This window comes from Cuculus canorus, chromosome 1 (genome assembly GCF_017976375.1).
Source record: "Cuculus canorus isolate bCucCan1 chromosome 1, bCucCan1.pri, whole genome shotgun sequence".
Classification (NCBI taxonomy): domain Eukaryota; kingdom Metazoa; phylum Chordata; class Aves; order Cuculiformes; family Cuculidae; genus Cuculus; species Cuculus canorus.
Window position 1 is genome coordinate 94,921,290 of NC_071401.1, and position 15,179 is coordinate 94,936,468.

The 15,179-nt window shown below is 40.2% G+C and overlaps 1 protein-coding gene across 1 annotated transcript in view; it reads right to left on the minus strand.

The window, feature by feature from the left end:
* Positions 1-14,974, minus strand: part of DYRK1A (dual specificity tyrosine phosphorylation regulated kinase 1A) — a 96,066-nt gene extending 81,092 nt beyond the window's left edge. The window contains 1 exon segment of the mRNA XM_054067992.1: positions 14,742-14,974. The gene's annotated coding sequence lies outside the window, so the exon portion shown is untranslated.
* Between the last annotated feature and the right edge of the window lie 205 nt (positions 14,975-15,179).

The window sequence follows — 15,179 nt, forward strand, 5'->3', positions numbered from 1 at the left end:
GAGCAACAGACGAAACTGCTGGGGCATAGCAAAAGGGGTAAGAAAAGAAAGATTCAGAGCTCATACCAGGTGCATCAAGTGGATACACTGCAGTCTAACAGACTCATCTCTACAGCACTTCAACCAACCACCTTCCAGTGCAAGGCAAAAAGGTAACGCTGACCATGACACTGTACCAATCAAGGTGGTCAGAGCAGAGAACTGTCCCAATTCATAACACCATATACTACACTGACCTCTTCCTTTCCAATTGAGAAGCAGCAAAGCCACATTTAAAGGCTTCAAAATTGGAACTTCTCTCTTTCCAACACTTCTTTTTTCTTTAAATAATTTCTTTGGAAATAAGCCTGTATTCCACACTGCTAATTTAAGACGATACGTGAACTGAACATAAAGGAGATGTAATAGCTTCAGAGCTTAAGAGAAAGATATCTCTATGGAGTTCAGTGCTGCTACAGTGAATTTATCTGAGGGAAGATGGATCCCCACATGGATCTAGCAACCAAGGCCTACTCTCTTTTTCGCTCAGAGAGATTTTTATTCAAAACATTTTAGGTTAGCTTCACACTGGATTTACAGGAATTACTAGAAAGCATGGAGGTGCTATTCATGGTACCTCCGTGTTTAGGAAGGAGCAAGAGACGTGCTAATCTGTACAGACTGTATCTGCCACGGGCACCACTAGAAAACACTGAGCAGTTATCCTCCTTCTTCCAAAGGGGTCAAGGAGCTGATGACATCCTAAGGGGCAACAAAAGTAGGAATTTCTGAAATGAAAAATAGTCAGACTCAAAGCAAGTCAGGGAAAAAGAGGAAAGTACTTTATGAAAAGTACAACAGATAGCTAAAGAAGGGGATGGGATGGGATGGGATGGGATGGGATGGGATGGGATGGGATGGGATGGGATGGGATGGGATGAAGACAGGCGCTAAACATCAAAGTAGCTAAACCATTATTTGACTAAGGAACTTAAACTAGATCTAGAAACTGAGCAATGCTATATTGTTTATGAAAAGCTAGAAGCCTTTAGCCATCAAAAAAATAATAATTAAAAAAAAAGGCATAAAATGAGCATGATGAACAAAATTTACAGAAGACCAGACTAGAAAAAGACCCAAAGCAGAAAGGAAGATGAATGGGATTTGGAAAAAAAAAATTCTCACTGAAAGACACACAGCATTTTTAGGTAATGCTTTTATTTACTAACCAAGAAGGAACCAAATAAACATTTCCAAAGATGACTACTGTAATTCATAATAGTGCTTGCCCTGATTAGCATGTGCATCCTGATAGGAGGCTGCTTAATAACTTGACCTAGAACAGGTGACCTAACGAAACAAAAATCTGCAAGCTCAGAGTGATGTGTTTAACTACACCCTCATATAAGAAAGCAAAAGTAAGATGCTGTCCCTCTCGTTTTGTGTGAAGGAAGCGTATTTTGCAAGGTACTTAAGGTGCTCCTGCTCTCAGTCCACCACTTAGAGAAGCAAAGGAGACAGGCACAAAAATTATTTCACTTTTTTTCCTGCTATGAAGTGTATTGTCCAGTCTTTCATATTTTTATTTGAGGTCCCTCTGGATTATTGAAATAACAGGTGGATATTCACATATGGGTGGATTCGGCCATTAAGGAATCAGCACTTTGTGTACTTTCCCAACTAACAGGAAAATAGTTATAAAAAGAATTAAGTAACTTTAACAGAAATATTAGGTATCTTAATACATGGAAGTGAAACACCCGCATAATCCAAACAGCTCTGGTTACTTAAGAAGACAAGCAAGCATGGAACTTCCAAAAGAGTTGTTTATTTGTTTGTTTTTTAACATAACTGGTCTGGCTGGTGGTTACATTAAACCCAGAGAAACATTTTTTTCATGTCTCCTTTCTGTAACAGACACAAGAAAACTAAGTATCTTTACTCTGCAATTTAGTTTCTGGCACCAATAAGCTAGCTATGCTCACATCTTATAAAGACAGCTGAAAAATACCTTTATTAGAATATTAACTTTTGAAAGAGGAATTGAAGCTTCTGTTTGTCCAAACAGGAACAACGCATATTTTGTGTGCACACACCTACAGTAAGGCAATACAAAATTCAAGTAAAAATTTCAGAAGTGTGTGAGATTGATATCGTGTTGCTTTCTGGTAATGTTTGGGGGTAAAGAGAACAGAAAATTAAAAAACTTTGGGTTTCTTACAGGGTTTTAGTCTTTAAAACATGGATTTCCCTCCCCCTCAATAGCACTGTTCTTACAGGGAGGGAAGAGAAAGCAAAGAGCAGCGAGAAAGAACAAACAGGAGAGAATACTGAGCAAGTAAGAGACTGAGCAAGTGACAAAAAAAAGAGGTGCTTGGAAGACCAAGCACTACAAAGGACAAGAGAGAAAAAGGGCACGAGCAGAAGTTAGAAAATTGTAAAAAAGAGTGAGTGAGGAAGAACTAGGAGAGCACAAGTAAGCAGTGACGCATCAGGAGTAAGCAGGAGAGTCAGAAAGCAAGCAGGAGAGTTGGAAAGAGAACTTCTTACCAAGTAAGACTTTGGGAGAATGTGCTAAGATTGCACACAAGCAGGACAGCATCAGAGTGCGAACATTAGAGAGGGAACAAGCACAGAAGTTTGAGATGGCAAGCAAAAGCCTGTGGGGGGAGGGAAACAGAGTGAGAGAAACTGACGGGAGTGATTTACTACTGGAGGGGTGGCAAAAATTCCTCAGAATGTTGTTCTCCATTAAGTAATAGTGCTATCAGAGCCAGTTAACCAATACCTGCCTCTTCTAGGCACCCTGTTCCTGTCCACCCACACAATCCATTCCATTATCTTGTCAAACGTCTGAGCGGTAGCACGGTGTACTGGGTCTGGGAACCGATCTGACTGAAAAGTAACCTGATTCTCTGCCCCCACAGACACCCAAGTGTTATATATATAAAATTATATATTTCAGCCAACTCTGGTTTTAAGTCTGATTCACTGGTTGGTCTTACAAACAGCTGTGCCAACACAAATCAGGCGGGAACAAGCAGCCAGAATCCAGAGAGGAGGGGAGCTACTTGAGTTGCAACTGCCTTCAAAGAACTCCTTGCTGCACATTTTGCCTTAGAATGGCTCTTTCAACAATTTTCCTTCAAAGTGCTTTAGGGGCTCTACATCTTGTACTAAACTGGTGTGAAGTTCATGCTAATACTTACACTGTAAAATAAACACATGTAATGTCATCAGATTAAACACTGCACATATCCCACTTCTCTCACAAATGAGATATGGTAACACAGAGTTGTTGCTTTTCATCTTTTTTGCTTCTTTTTTATCAATTATTTCAAGTTTGGCATAGGTACAGATTTGGGGAGAGTAAGGTTATTTTCACTAACCCCAGGAAAACACACAGATTTGAGTGGGTGGAAGGAGAAAACAGTTTAGGGTAGAAGGAAAGGGGGGAGAAAATCAATGTTGCTAGTGTTTTTCCCTGAATACACTCCCTTTGCAGTGCTGTCCTTCAGCATTCTCTCAGCACTGAAATTATGTACCAACCTACAGTCTCATGCTGGAAGATGGAACTGATCTGGATGAAAAAAAGATAATGAGGTCTTCTCAAATTTCACCCAAATTTAAGAAGCTGTAGTAGCAGAAGACCAATAGTTTCAATCTTTACTCATCAGCTTCTGTCAGTTTGCTTCCCTTTACTACCACTGCTATGAACCAATGGCTCAAGACCCCATGACAAGACTGATCAGCTGAAACTGGAACACTGAATATCATTGTCGAAGAGTCATATTTTTAGACATTTAGCCATTTTTCCCTCAGGAAAGTCAACCAAACCCATATAAAAGTGTGGTTTACACAACCAGTACATGCTTCTACAGGTAACCCAGTGTTCCCCAAACCGCTCACTCTCAAGTGGCTGACTCACTGGATTGAGAACTCAGCCCTGACAGATCAGGTAGGAGAGGTAAGGGGTTCTGTACCAATAAGATGGAGATGTTTCAATCATACAAACTAGACACATACCATATATAACCCTTTCTCCTTCCACGTAAAAAAATTCTTATACATGTCATAAAATCAGAGATTACGTTATGAACTCTTTAAGGCAATCTGTCTCTTCTACATATTTTGCAACGCAATCTTTATTTACCTGCATGGTCAAATGCTATTTTAGTCATTAAACAGATGCTTACCGTATTCATGAGCAGAACTGCACACAGAAAACAAAGGTATACAATGAATGCCAGCTATACCATAAGTATATTTACTGAAACACTCTATTTTTTTCCCAAATTGAGGTATGTGTATCAAATGGGAAAGAGACTGCAAGTAAAAAAAAATCTCTTTTTTTTTTTTGGACAAGCAAACTCCCTTTGGGAAAACTGAGTTCGAACTCTAATTCACCCATATTTCCAGGCAAATTCTAAATTCCTTGAGCAGACCTCTATCTGGATATGCTGAGTCACTTTCCAACCTTAAGAGCCTGCTTCTCAGAGTTACAAAGCACTCAGAATATAAACTCAAGTCAAACGCAATTGCAAATTCAGGGCATCCTGCTTTTAAGACAGGAGGCACCCAAATCCTTAACCTCGGCTCCACTCATTGTGTCACTATGTAACTTTGGGCAGGTCACCTTTTTCAGCTTTCATTCCCCTTGCTAAAAAACAGCTTAGTAACATATTTATCTCCTGTTAGCAAAGCAAAATCTGCTATGTGGTTGGAAAGCAACACCAAGTTAATTGCTATCCAAAATGCCCAAAATCTCTGAAACTCCTCTCCCTACTCCCAAAACCAGGAACTTGGCGCCTTATGTTAGGCTGCCAATAAGCAAAATACGTTCACGTTTCCAGGTCTGGTGAAGGGTTTTTTCTGTACATTAGGTCCTTATTACTGAAAAACATTCCTCTTCAACAAGATACTGAAAGTATCTAATAGTACCTGAATATAGCATATGCTAAAATATTACATCCACACAAGCCTAGGAGAAAGTCACAGACCTGAGACTAAGTGTAAGGTCTGGACAGTGCAATTATTAACCACCAGCAGCCTAAAAAAATATATACATTTACTGTATGATGAAAATAGTTCAGATCACCAAAAGCAGGAGATAATTTTCCCATTTTTGTCAGTGAGTACTTGACTTAATTATTTCCATAAAAATGTCCTAACTAAGTCAAACGCAACTCTACAGAGGTACACAAGATTAAAACATAAGGAGAAAGACTGTGCCTACAACATACGGAATATAATGCCTGCCTGTTTCCTCAAATACATAAATTACCAACATCAAGTTGTGAGTGAATAGATTTCAGAATATACATAAAGACTAATGTAGAAACTGTATTCTGGGACCACCGCCTTCTTGCTAAAAATGTATCTGGAGCTTCCACCTCAACTCAAACCACAGATCTCAGATTATTTTGTTTTATGCCAAAAAACAAAAAACAAACAAAAAAACCCCTTTGCTTTCACATAGAAAGATAAGAACTACTGAAAATATTTTTCTTCTAAGTAGCAGTAGTCCAGAGAATGAACACAAAGTATATCATAGAATCATGGGATGGGTTGGGTTGGACGGTCATCTTTAAACTTTTAAACATCATCTAGTCCAACACCCCTACAATATGCAGGGACATCTTCAACTGATCAGGTTGCTGAGAGCCCCATCCAACCTCACCTTGAATATTTCCAAGAATGGGGCACCTACCACCTCTCTGGGTAATCTGTTCCAGTGTTTCACCACTCTCATTGTGAAAAATGCTTCCTTATATCTAGCCTAAAGAATATATAAAGAATCCTACACCAGGAAATACCAAGGGAAAATATTTAAAATACGGAAGCCCAAAAATTAAATTCTTCATCCCATATTCATTCCTTATTCTCACATTTCCATAAAATTAGGTAAAAACTACAAGACTCAAAATCTTAACAAAAAAAAAAGACTGAGGTCAATCATAAGACAAAATATTGTTTAAGGTAGGTAGGCCTACAACGATACTTGGTAACAAAAAAAAAAAAGTGATAAAAACATACAAAGCTATGAATGACATAGGGAAGATTAATTAAGGTCCCTCCTCATAACAATGCTTTGGAAATAAACACTGAAGGGCAACAAATATAAACTAAGGCCAAAGAAGTCTTTTTTACAAAGAAAAAAATATTTACTGATCTCAATCAGAACATGCCTCTGATGGAAAAAAAACAAAAACTATAAATTATTACATTGGACAGAAAAGGTAAAAGAAAAAGACCATCAAAACCTCCTACGCAGAACCCAAGTCTAACATGAACTTCTCAATAGTACGAAAATATTTAATGACATGAACTACTCCAATCTGGTGTTTTCTTTATCCTGAGGTGCTTTTAAATAAGCATCTAGAAAGCTTATTGAGATTACTTTTTTCTGCTGTTAAATAAAAACCCTATACCCTACAAGTACTGTTAGTCCATATGCACACAAAACATGGATACAGACTGATTATATGTGACTGATCATCTCCAGTATTTCCAAATGCAAAGCACCACAGCATACACTGGCAGAGCTTCAGGAGACCTCTTAAAAATGTTAATTTGTCACATACGCAAATCCCTTTCCTCCACATAGCGGAACGTCCCTGTGTATCTCTACACAGAATTTACTTTTATATTTCACTTCCATCAGAACAGCAGGCTAAACTAAAACATTTTAAAATATCTCTGCTCAATTACAGAAGTATCATTTTCATAAACTGTGCAGAAGAGATCATTACTTCAAAACATGATACCTGAACCCTGTGAACTTAAGGCAGAACTTGCTTTCTTATTTCTTGAAATGACTGGATGCTGGTTGAGAACATCTAGTAGAAAATTAGAATGATAGACCTACTTTATGCAGACATACAATTATTTCCCTGCATTACAAGGAGGGGAACAAAAATGAACTTTTTTAAACTATACTTTTAAACAGAGAACTTGAGACAACATACATAACTCGGCCAATGTCATGCTTTATTAACTTCTTTATTCCTTGCTTTATTAACTTCTGTAAGAAGTTAAATGGAAATATTTTAGCAAAAACTTGTATTTTGGTTTACTGCAATTATCTGGCAGTACGCAAACTAATAAAGGGGCACTAGTTATCACCCTCAAAACCTTAAAATTTAGAAATTGTCCCAAATTTTAATAGTTCCTCACACGAGAAAAGCATTACAGAAGTTTGCAGCCCCCATCACATGAAGCAAAACCAACCTTGACTTAAGAATGACCAAAAAATTTGTGTTAGCACCAACCACGAAGGTAAGGCAGTCAAGAATCTGTTTCCACACGCGCAACTGGATTTCTCAAGGTTTCAAAACTAAACTCGTAAAGTTTTAAAGTGTCCATGCTGTGAACATGACTCGGATTAATTTAACTCCATACAGATAAGTAAATGAATGTTTTGATGGGTAAAAAGACTTAAAGTAGACTCATATGGATGCTGTGAACTGCAAAGCATGACTGCACACTCTTAGAATACACAGACGAAAATATCCCCAAACAATCCTACAAAGACAAAAGATAAGCCCTCCTGTAAGGACCGTATCAGATATCATTAATGTCTCCAGACTATTAGTTTTTAGACTTCATATCATTAATATTTTGTACAACAGACTATCAAATTACAACAACTCACAACCCTTTTTTACCAGAACAAAAAAATAAACAATCACATATGCATTTACACAATGCCCTAACAAAAACACCACACAGGAGAACATTAGGAATGAGTGGGTATGCATCTCAACGTCATGAAATACTGATTAAATGGGGAAAGAAATATTTACTTCATGTTGTACAGTACAAAACAAAACGGAAATCAGATCCTACCTAAGGTCTCCAAGTATTACAACAATGCAAAACCAAACAATTTTTAACTATGCCCCAAGAATATAACCTTCAACCATAGTTTATAACACAGTATCATATATACTCTCTCCACTCAGCCTTCAACATAAATGAATCATTTATGATGCTGTCTCTAGTAGACATAGTTCACAGAAGACATTAATTCACTTAGATTCTAAGCTTGTAAAGCGCAGTGTGCATTAAGAATAATAAACCACCAGGAAAAGTTGGAACGACACATGTATCTCCTCAAAATGAAGCTTCAGTAACTGCATAGTTAACTGACCTCTCCCCAGAACTGCACCTACTAGTGTTTCCGATTTTGGGGTGAAGTGTAATGTCAGTTTGTAGCCTTAGCATAGACAGAGACCTGATGACCTCTGATCTCAGTGGGAAAGCATTGATGGATATGTGCAATCACGTACATGCTCAGCATTTGCAGTAATGTCCATTTTCCTGCATAGGCCCAGCCATAAATATCTCAGGTTCTGAAGGCACACTATGACATTGACAGGAATGTCACCCCAAATAGTAGAACATAGAATTCTTATGAACATCTGATCGTGGTGAAAAAAGTACATTCAGCTGTGTTATTCCACAACTATGACCCAGTATTTGTAGTATTTATGAGTAACTCTACAGAAAGGGAAACTACCAACATCTTCATGCAACTATCAGTTCTTGTAACCTTAACAAACACTAACTTTCAATTTTTGGCACACCATTTAATTAATACCTAGCTAACTATAAGTTAAAAAGAATAACAACAAAGAAGCTAGAATCAGACATGATTCAGGACAATTACTGAGCTTCCAACAGCAATCAGAATTTGCAAGACTGTATTAGAAATTTATCTGTAATCAAATACATACTCTATATGTATTTCATGTATAAAACCTCTTAAAACTGTATTAAAAAAAAAAAAAAAAAGAATATGTATGGTTATATAAGTAGGAAAAAAAGCTGTAGTTACAAGTGGAAAGACCAGAGATCAGTGTAAGGAAATTCACAGTGCTCAGGAGAATACAGAACTAAGTACTTAGTACACATTAACTTCCCTACCTGACAATAATTTCTGTCTTTTTTACCCCTTTGTTCATTTTAAACAGTTAACTGATAGCATGGACACAAAATTATCTCCTCTACAAAGGAAGTGGATGTGCCATGCTCCAACTGGCTCCTCAACTGCAGGCCCACTGGCAAAATAAATGAGAAGTTATTACAATTTATATAGTTCACACAAATGCAAAATAGGATTTGAGCATGTATATTTTGAATTTGTTTGATGCCAGAAAGCCAAAAAGACAATGAGCAACAGGTTTTCTGGAGACTAGAGTTCAGAAGTTTCACTGGCAAGTCTGATCTAATCACTAAAACATATAACTATGATTGTGCCAACTAGTCATTCTACTAGTTTGATTTTTTTTTAGTAATTCATTAAAATTCACTCTATTTTTTCAATTGTATTTTGAAAGAATAACTCTGCCATCAGAAATCAATTTGTACATTTCCATTCCTCTCTTACTTCACCATCCAAACAGTTATTAAAAAGAAAGAAGAAACTTTTCAACACATAGATATATTAAATATATTAACTTCTCCTTTAAGTGACTCAAAACAGTCAATTTTTATTTGCTTCTGGGGGAAAAGAAAAAGGGAGGGGAGAGAAAAATAGATGGTTTTGGAACTTTATGCAACAAATTGAAAGCTTGGTTTTTCTCAAGAGGAACAAAACTGACACTTAATGGAATTAATTTCACTTTCATTTACTCAGTTTCACTTTCGGGTATTTAGTGCTACTAGGATCCTGGAAACTTTTCAAGAAACATGTTTACAAATAAGTGCTAGATTATGTTATTTTAATTACAAAAAATGTTTTCACTGCTTTTATATTGAGAGCTGAAATTAAAATGGCCAACAAGACCAAGTGCAAGGTCCTACATCCGGGATGGGGCAACCTCTGGTATCCATACAGGCTGGAGGATGAAGGGATTGGGAGGAGCCCTGTGGAGACGTACTTGGGGGTAATCGTGGATGAGAAGCTGGACGTGAGCTGGAAATGCATGCTCATAGCCCAGGCGGCCAATCGTATTCTGAGCTGCATCAAAAGAAGCACGGCCAGCAGGGCGAGGGAGGTGATTCTGCTCCCCCTACTCTGCTCTGGTGAGATCCCACCTGGAGTATTGTATTCAGTTCTGGAGCCCTCAGCACAGAAAGGACATGGATCTGTTATAGCAAGTCCAGAGAAGGCCACAAAGATGATCAGAGGGCTGGAGCACCTCTACTATGAGGATAGTTGGAGGCATGACAGGAGAATATAAGGAGAGTTGGAGTTTTTCAGCCTGGAGAAGGCTCCTGGGAGACCTTATAGCAGCCTTAAAGGGGGCCAAGAGGAAAGCTGGGGAGGAATTTTTTTACAAGGTCTGTAGTGACAGGACAAGGGATAACAGCTTTAAACCAAAAGAGAGTAGATTTAGATTAGACACAAGGAAAATATTCTTGAACTATGAGGGTGGTGAGGCACTGGAACCAGTTGCCAAGAGAAGCTGTGAATACTCCATCCCTGGTAGATTGGGCTTTAGGCACGCTGGACTACTGGAACTGGATGAGCTTTACAGTCCCTTCCAACCCAAAGCATTCCATGGTTCTGTGGCATTAGCAGAGCTCACTGGGAACTATCTTCCACATTCCCTTAGCCCTTCAGTAGGTATTCTCCCTGTAAACCGTACAGACGGGATATTTGAGAATGAAACAGGATATGATAACATCAGGACTTTTAGTATTGAGCCACCTCATCTCCAACCTTTTCAACTGTGGAAAAACTCACCTATCATTTAGAGACTGGGGAGGAGAAGGGAGAAAAGAAGCGGTAGAAGAGACGGGAAAAAAAACCTTATGAAGACAATGGGACTTAGCCTCTCATCACTATGTGCTTTCTAGTCAAAGAGGAGATCCTTTTTTGATCTGTGCTCTCAGACAAGCAAGACCCACAGATACTGGGCAAGACTCACTTGTGTATTACAGAAAATGGAGCTAAACTCCAAATACAGCTGGGGTAAGTATAAACTAGAGACCTATTCTAAAGTAATGAGATACAATGGTACTAGCAAAAGCAGTTGAGTTATTTTTTCAGTCATGCTTGGATAAAACACAATCAAACACAGAACTTTACCTTGCTTCCCCAAAAGGGAAAAAGACAACCAATGGATATCAGTAACAAACCGTTACAGTAATCGTTACACACAACTAATGATTAGGTCACTGTAATTCTATTGGTATGTAGTGTCACCTTGAAGGCAGAGTACTAGATAACTGTACATATAAAACATGTCTTTCTTGAAGTAAGAATTGTTCCAAATTATCAGGTTTCTCCAGCACTTTTAAACCACCAATAGACTAGAGTTCCCATAACCCTCCCCTCGAGGGACCCATGGAGGTGATGAAAGAAAAGGAGAGTATTTCCCTTCTTGGAAGGTCATCTTTACTTTTTTCCCCACTTGTAAGCTTACAAGAAAGGCATGTTTGCTCACAGAGGTGTTTTTTTTAATTATTTCAAACAGTCATAGAGCAAAAAAGAAGTCTCATTGCATAAACATATCAAGTCTTTTAGACTTCTTGAAGTCTGATGAGCAAAAACAGTTAATAAATATTCTTAAAAAAATGTTTCTTACCAAACTCTTAGTAAAAAATACAATATGAAACTGTAAACCTAACAAATAATCTTTTCAGCTCAGTTATAAAGACAAAAGCAGCAGTTCTCTGTAAACAATCCTATTCTACAACAACGGATCCATTTACAAAAGGATTTCAGAAGTTATAAAAGTCTCCCATGCTCCCATAAAATAAGAGATATTAGAAAGTTTTTTACTTCACTTTGGAGAATTGTTCTCCAAATGCCATTACCACAGAAAGACTAAACGTACACTGGTCTTCAATTCTTTCTCAAAAACATAAGCTGTAGCAACAACTTTCAACCTAGAGTCCCATAGCCAGGCTGAAACACACCTGAAATAAAGAGGTTTTAAGAGCAATGCTGAAAAGAGAATCTAGTTATAGCAACAAAATTGCTTCTTTGGTTAAGAGCAGGTTTTGGTCTTAAATCACCTATTTCAGTTCAAATGAAACTGTAAAACTGCATCATCACAAATAAAGGCACAGGTTTTTAGGCATTTTATTAACTAGTCCTTTTGCACATTATCTTATGACCAGGTAGTACAGCTTTAAAAGTGTTAGTATAACCTAAAAGGGACTTTTTCACTTCACGTTGAAGTGTTAATGAACTTTTTTGAACTAAAATGACAAAAATCTCACAATAAGTCCATTAAGGCAAAGCCTAACAATACAGTTAACATAGGCACAGGTTTCTTTGCCAGGACCTATCAGAATTAAGATTTTAAGATGTAGCATACATGCTAGTGTGTATATCCTAATTAAACGTAACTTTTAAAGCTTAGAAAAGGCACACAGTTTCTACTAGATACCAGTCATTTTTTCCTACTTTGTGTAAACTATCAACCAGCTTGTTGGAAGTCACTTATGGTCATCACACATTAATTCCCAGTCTATGCAAAACCCACATACTTTAAAAACTGATAAATTTCTGATGACTACCTCATTATTTTACAACAAGTAAGAGAATACTACCCATAAATTGACACTGAAATAGAGAACTCTTGGCTGCTATGAGGTAAAATTATCCTTGTTGTGGCTTCTCCATCACTGTCCAATGGGGGAGGGGATTCCAATGACAAGTTCTAAATCCACCCCCAAGTATTGATTCAGGAACTGTAACATTGCCGCTCATGTAACAAACTGTCGTTCTTACCTATTTGCTTGGAAACAACACGTATGTAAATGCATACACAAACATTTAACAGGACTAATTGCCCTCTTTCGTTGATTTAAGAAGACTGTGCTCTTCATTCAACTTTGAACAAGATACTCTTGCTTTGCTCAAGGAATATTCTAAACCCACAAATTAAACTCGATAAGCTTCATAAATTTTGACAGAATTTTTAATTCACAGCAGAAAATGTAAATTTAACACATCACACACATATTCTACTTCAGAGTGCAAATAAAAACATCGTAGTCTAAATAATTCATATCAGCCAAAAACATGAAGCATAGCCTACAAAAGGCAGTCTATATATATACACACACCAAGTACACCTAAAATATAGAGGTAATAGTTACCGAATACTAGCTCATACTCAAGAGTTATTTCCAGTGTTATTATTCTAATTCTATAGAGTATAATTAATTTTCCAAAAATATCCAACCTACAGAGGTTGAGGGGTGCAGGATGTGGAAAAGAAGAAACAAGTTTACCAAAACTTTCTAGGACTACAGACTATTCCAATGGGGCAAGTTAAATTCTGCTTGGTTACAAGGCAGATAATTAAATACCACTGCAAAAAAAGTTTGCTTATTTATCACCAGATATCATCAACACACCTTTTCACAAGGAAAGGAGAATCAAACACCAACATGATAATAAAACAAGTTTGTTAACTTCTACTTATCTATACCCTCCCATAACATAACAGCCATGGAAGCGTGACTATATACCCCTACTGCAAAAAAGCTAACAGCATACTCTCCTTTGGATTAAAACAGTAGGTTGTCAAAAGCAGGCTCATAGATTTATTTTTGTAGCCAGATATTCCGTCTTTGTTAATTTTGAAGAACAAGGAATGGTTATTTCCTCCGATGACTGTGGGGTAATAGGAGAACTAAGTAGCAGCAGCAATCTAGACACATGATCAAAGAACCCCTACATAGTCTTTGGACAGACTAAACTGAAAACTTCAAAGCTGACTGAGATTCAAAAAATGCACCGATTTCGAAATTTCAAATTACAGTACTTTTAATTGCGTTTTCTGATTTTGTGGTGACGGGAGGGAATGCCACTACAGAGAAGGAGCACCCTACGTATCAGATGAGATCTCCAATTTCTTCGGCAACACAGAACTAAAATCCCTAAAAGACCACAGCCAGCTAAAACACAGAACAATAAAACACTAAAATACAGAAGTGCCCGTGCGTCCCCTGTGCCCATTCCCAGCTGCTTCTCCCTCCCCTTACCCGGCCCCCACCCCGACGCCGGTCACCTCGCACAGGTATCCCTGCTACATCGGCCTTCAACTTCCCACCTCCCCGCGGCAGCAGCCCCTCTCACAGGGGTGCAGGCAGGGCCACCTAAATCCTCCATCCCCCACAACAGGTGCCTTCTCAGCTGACGGCTCGGATCTCTCCTCGCTCCCCTCTCTCAGCCCGGGGCGAGGACCTCGCACCCGCCCACCGCAGGGCGTTGCGCATAAGACCCAGAGGATCGAGTCGAGCTCCCTTCCTTCACCGCCGGCTCCGCGGGCCTTTCCCGCTTCCCAATCCAGCAGCCGCGGCCTCCCCCGGACGCCGGGAGTAGAGCGGGGGGGGGAAGGGGCCGCAAAGGCCGCTGCCCCCCGGCCATGCCCGCCCTGCCCCAGAAGGGGGCGGCGGGAGAGAAGGAGGGATGGCGGGCGGAGAAGAACCACCGAGCGGTTTGGGTCGGAATTAAGATGATGTTTAAGGTCCCTTCCACCCCCTGCCGCGGGCAGGGACGCCTCCCACCAGCCCAGGCTGCTCCAGGCCCATCCACCCTGGCCTCCAATCCCTCCAGCCAAGGGGCATCCACAACTTCCCTGGGCAACCAGTGCCAGCGCCTCGCCGCCCTCCTCGGCAGCGATTCCCCCCTCCGGTGTCCGATCCACCCCTTCCCCGTCCCCCCCGAGCCGCTCCCCGGGCGCGGGGCTCCCTGCCCTTGTCCCTCCCCGCGCTCTTCTCTCCTCGCTCTAAGATGGCAGCGGCGCTGCCCCCCGCGCTGCGCCCCCCTCGGCCGCGCTCTCCGCACTCACCCCGCGCTCCGGCCCGGCTCCTCCTGCCCGAGGCCTCCTCTCTCTCTCTCGTCTCTCTGTGTCGCAGAGCCGAACGCAGCGATCGCCGCTCCGAGGCCGCTCGGGGGGTCCCGGCCTCCCGCTCTCCTTCAGAGGAGGAGAAGGAGGAGGAGTGGGCCCGGCCCGGCCCGGCGGGCGGATCCGCGCGTCGTTTCCCGGCCGGGCTGAGGGGTTGGTTGGTTGGTTTTTTTTTTCTCCCTTCTTTTTTTTTTTTTTTTTTTTTTTATTTTTTCCTCTCTCTCTCTCTCTCCCCTTCCCTCTCGCTCACAAAATGGCGCGCGTTCCAAACCTGCGCAGCGCCCGGCGGCCTCCCCTCGGCGGCCCCGAGCCCGGCCCGGCAGCGCGGGGACAGCGGCGGCGGGAGGAGGAGGAGAAGAAGGAGGAGGAGGAGGAGGAGGA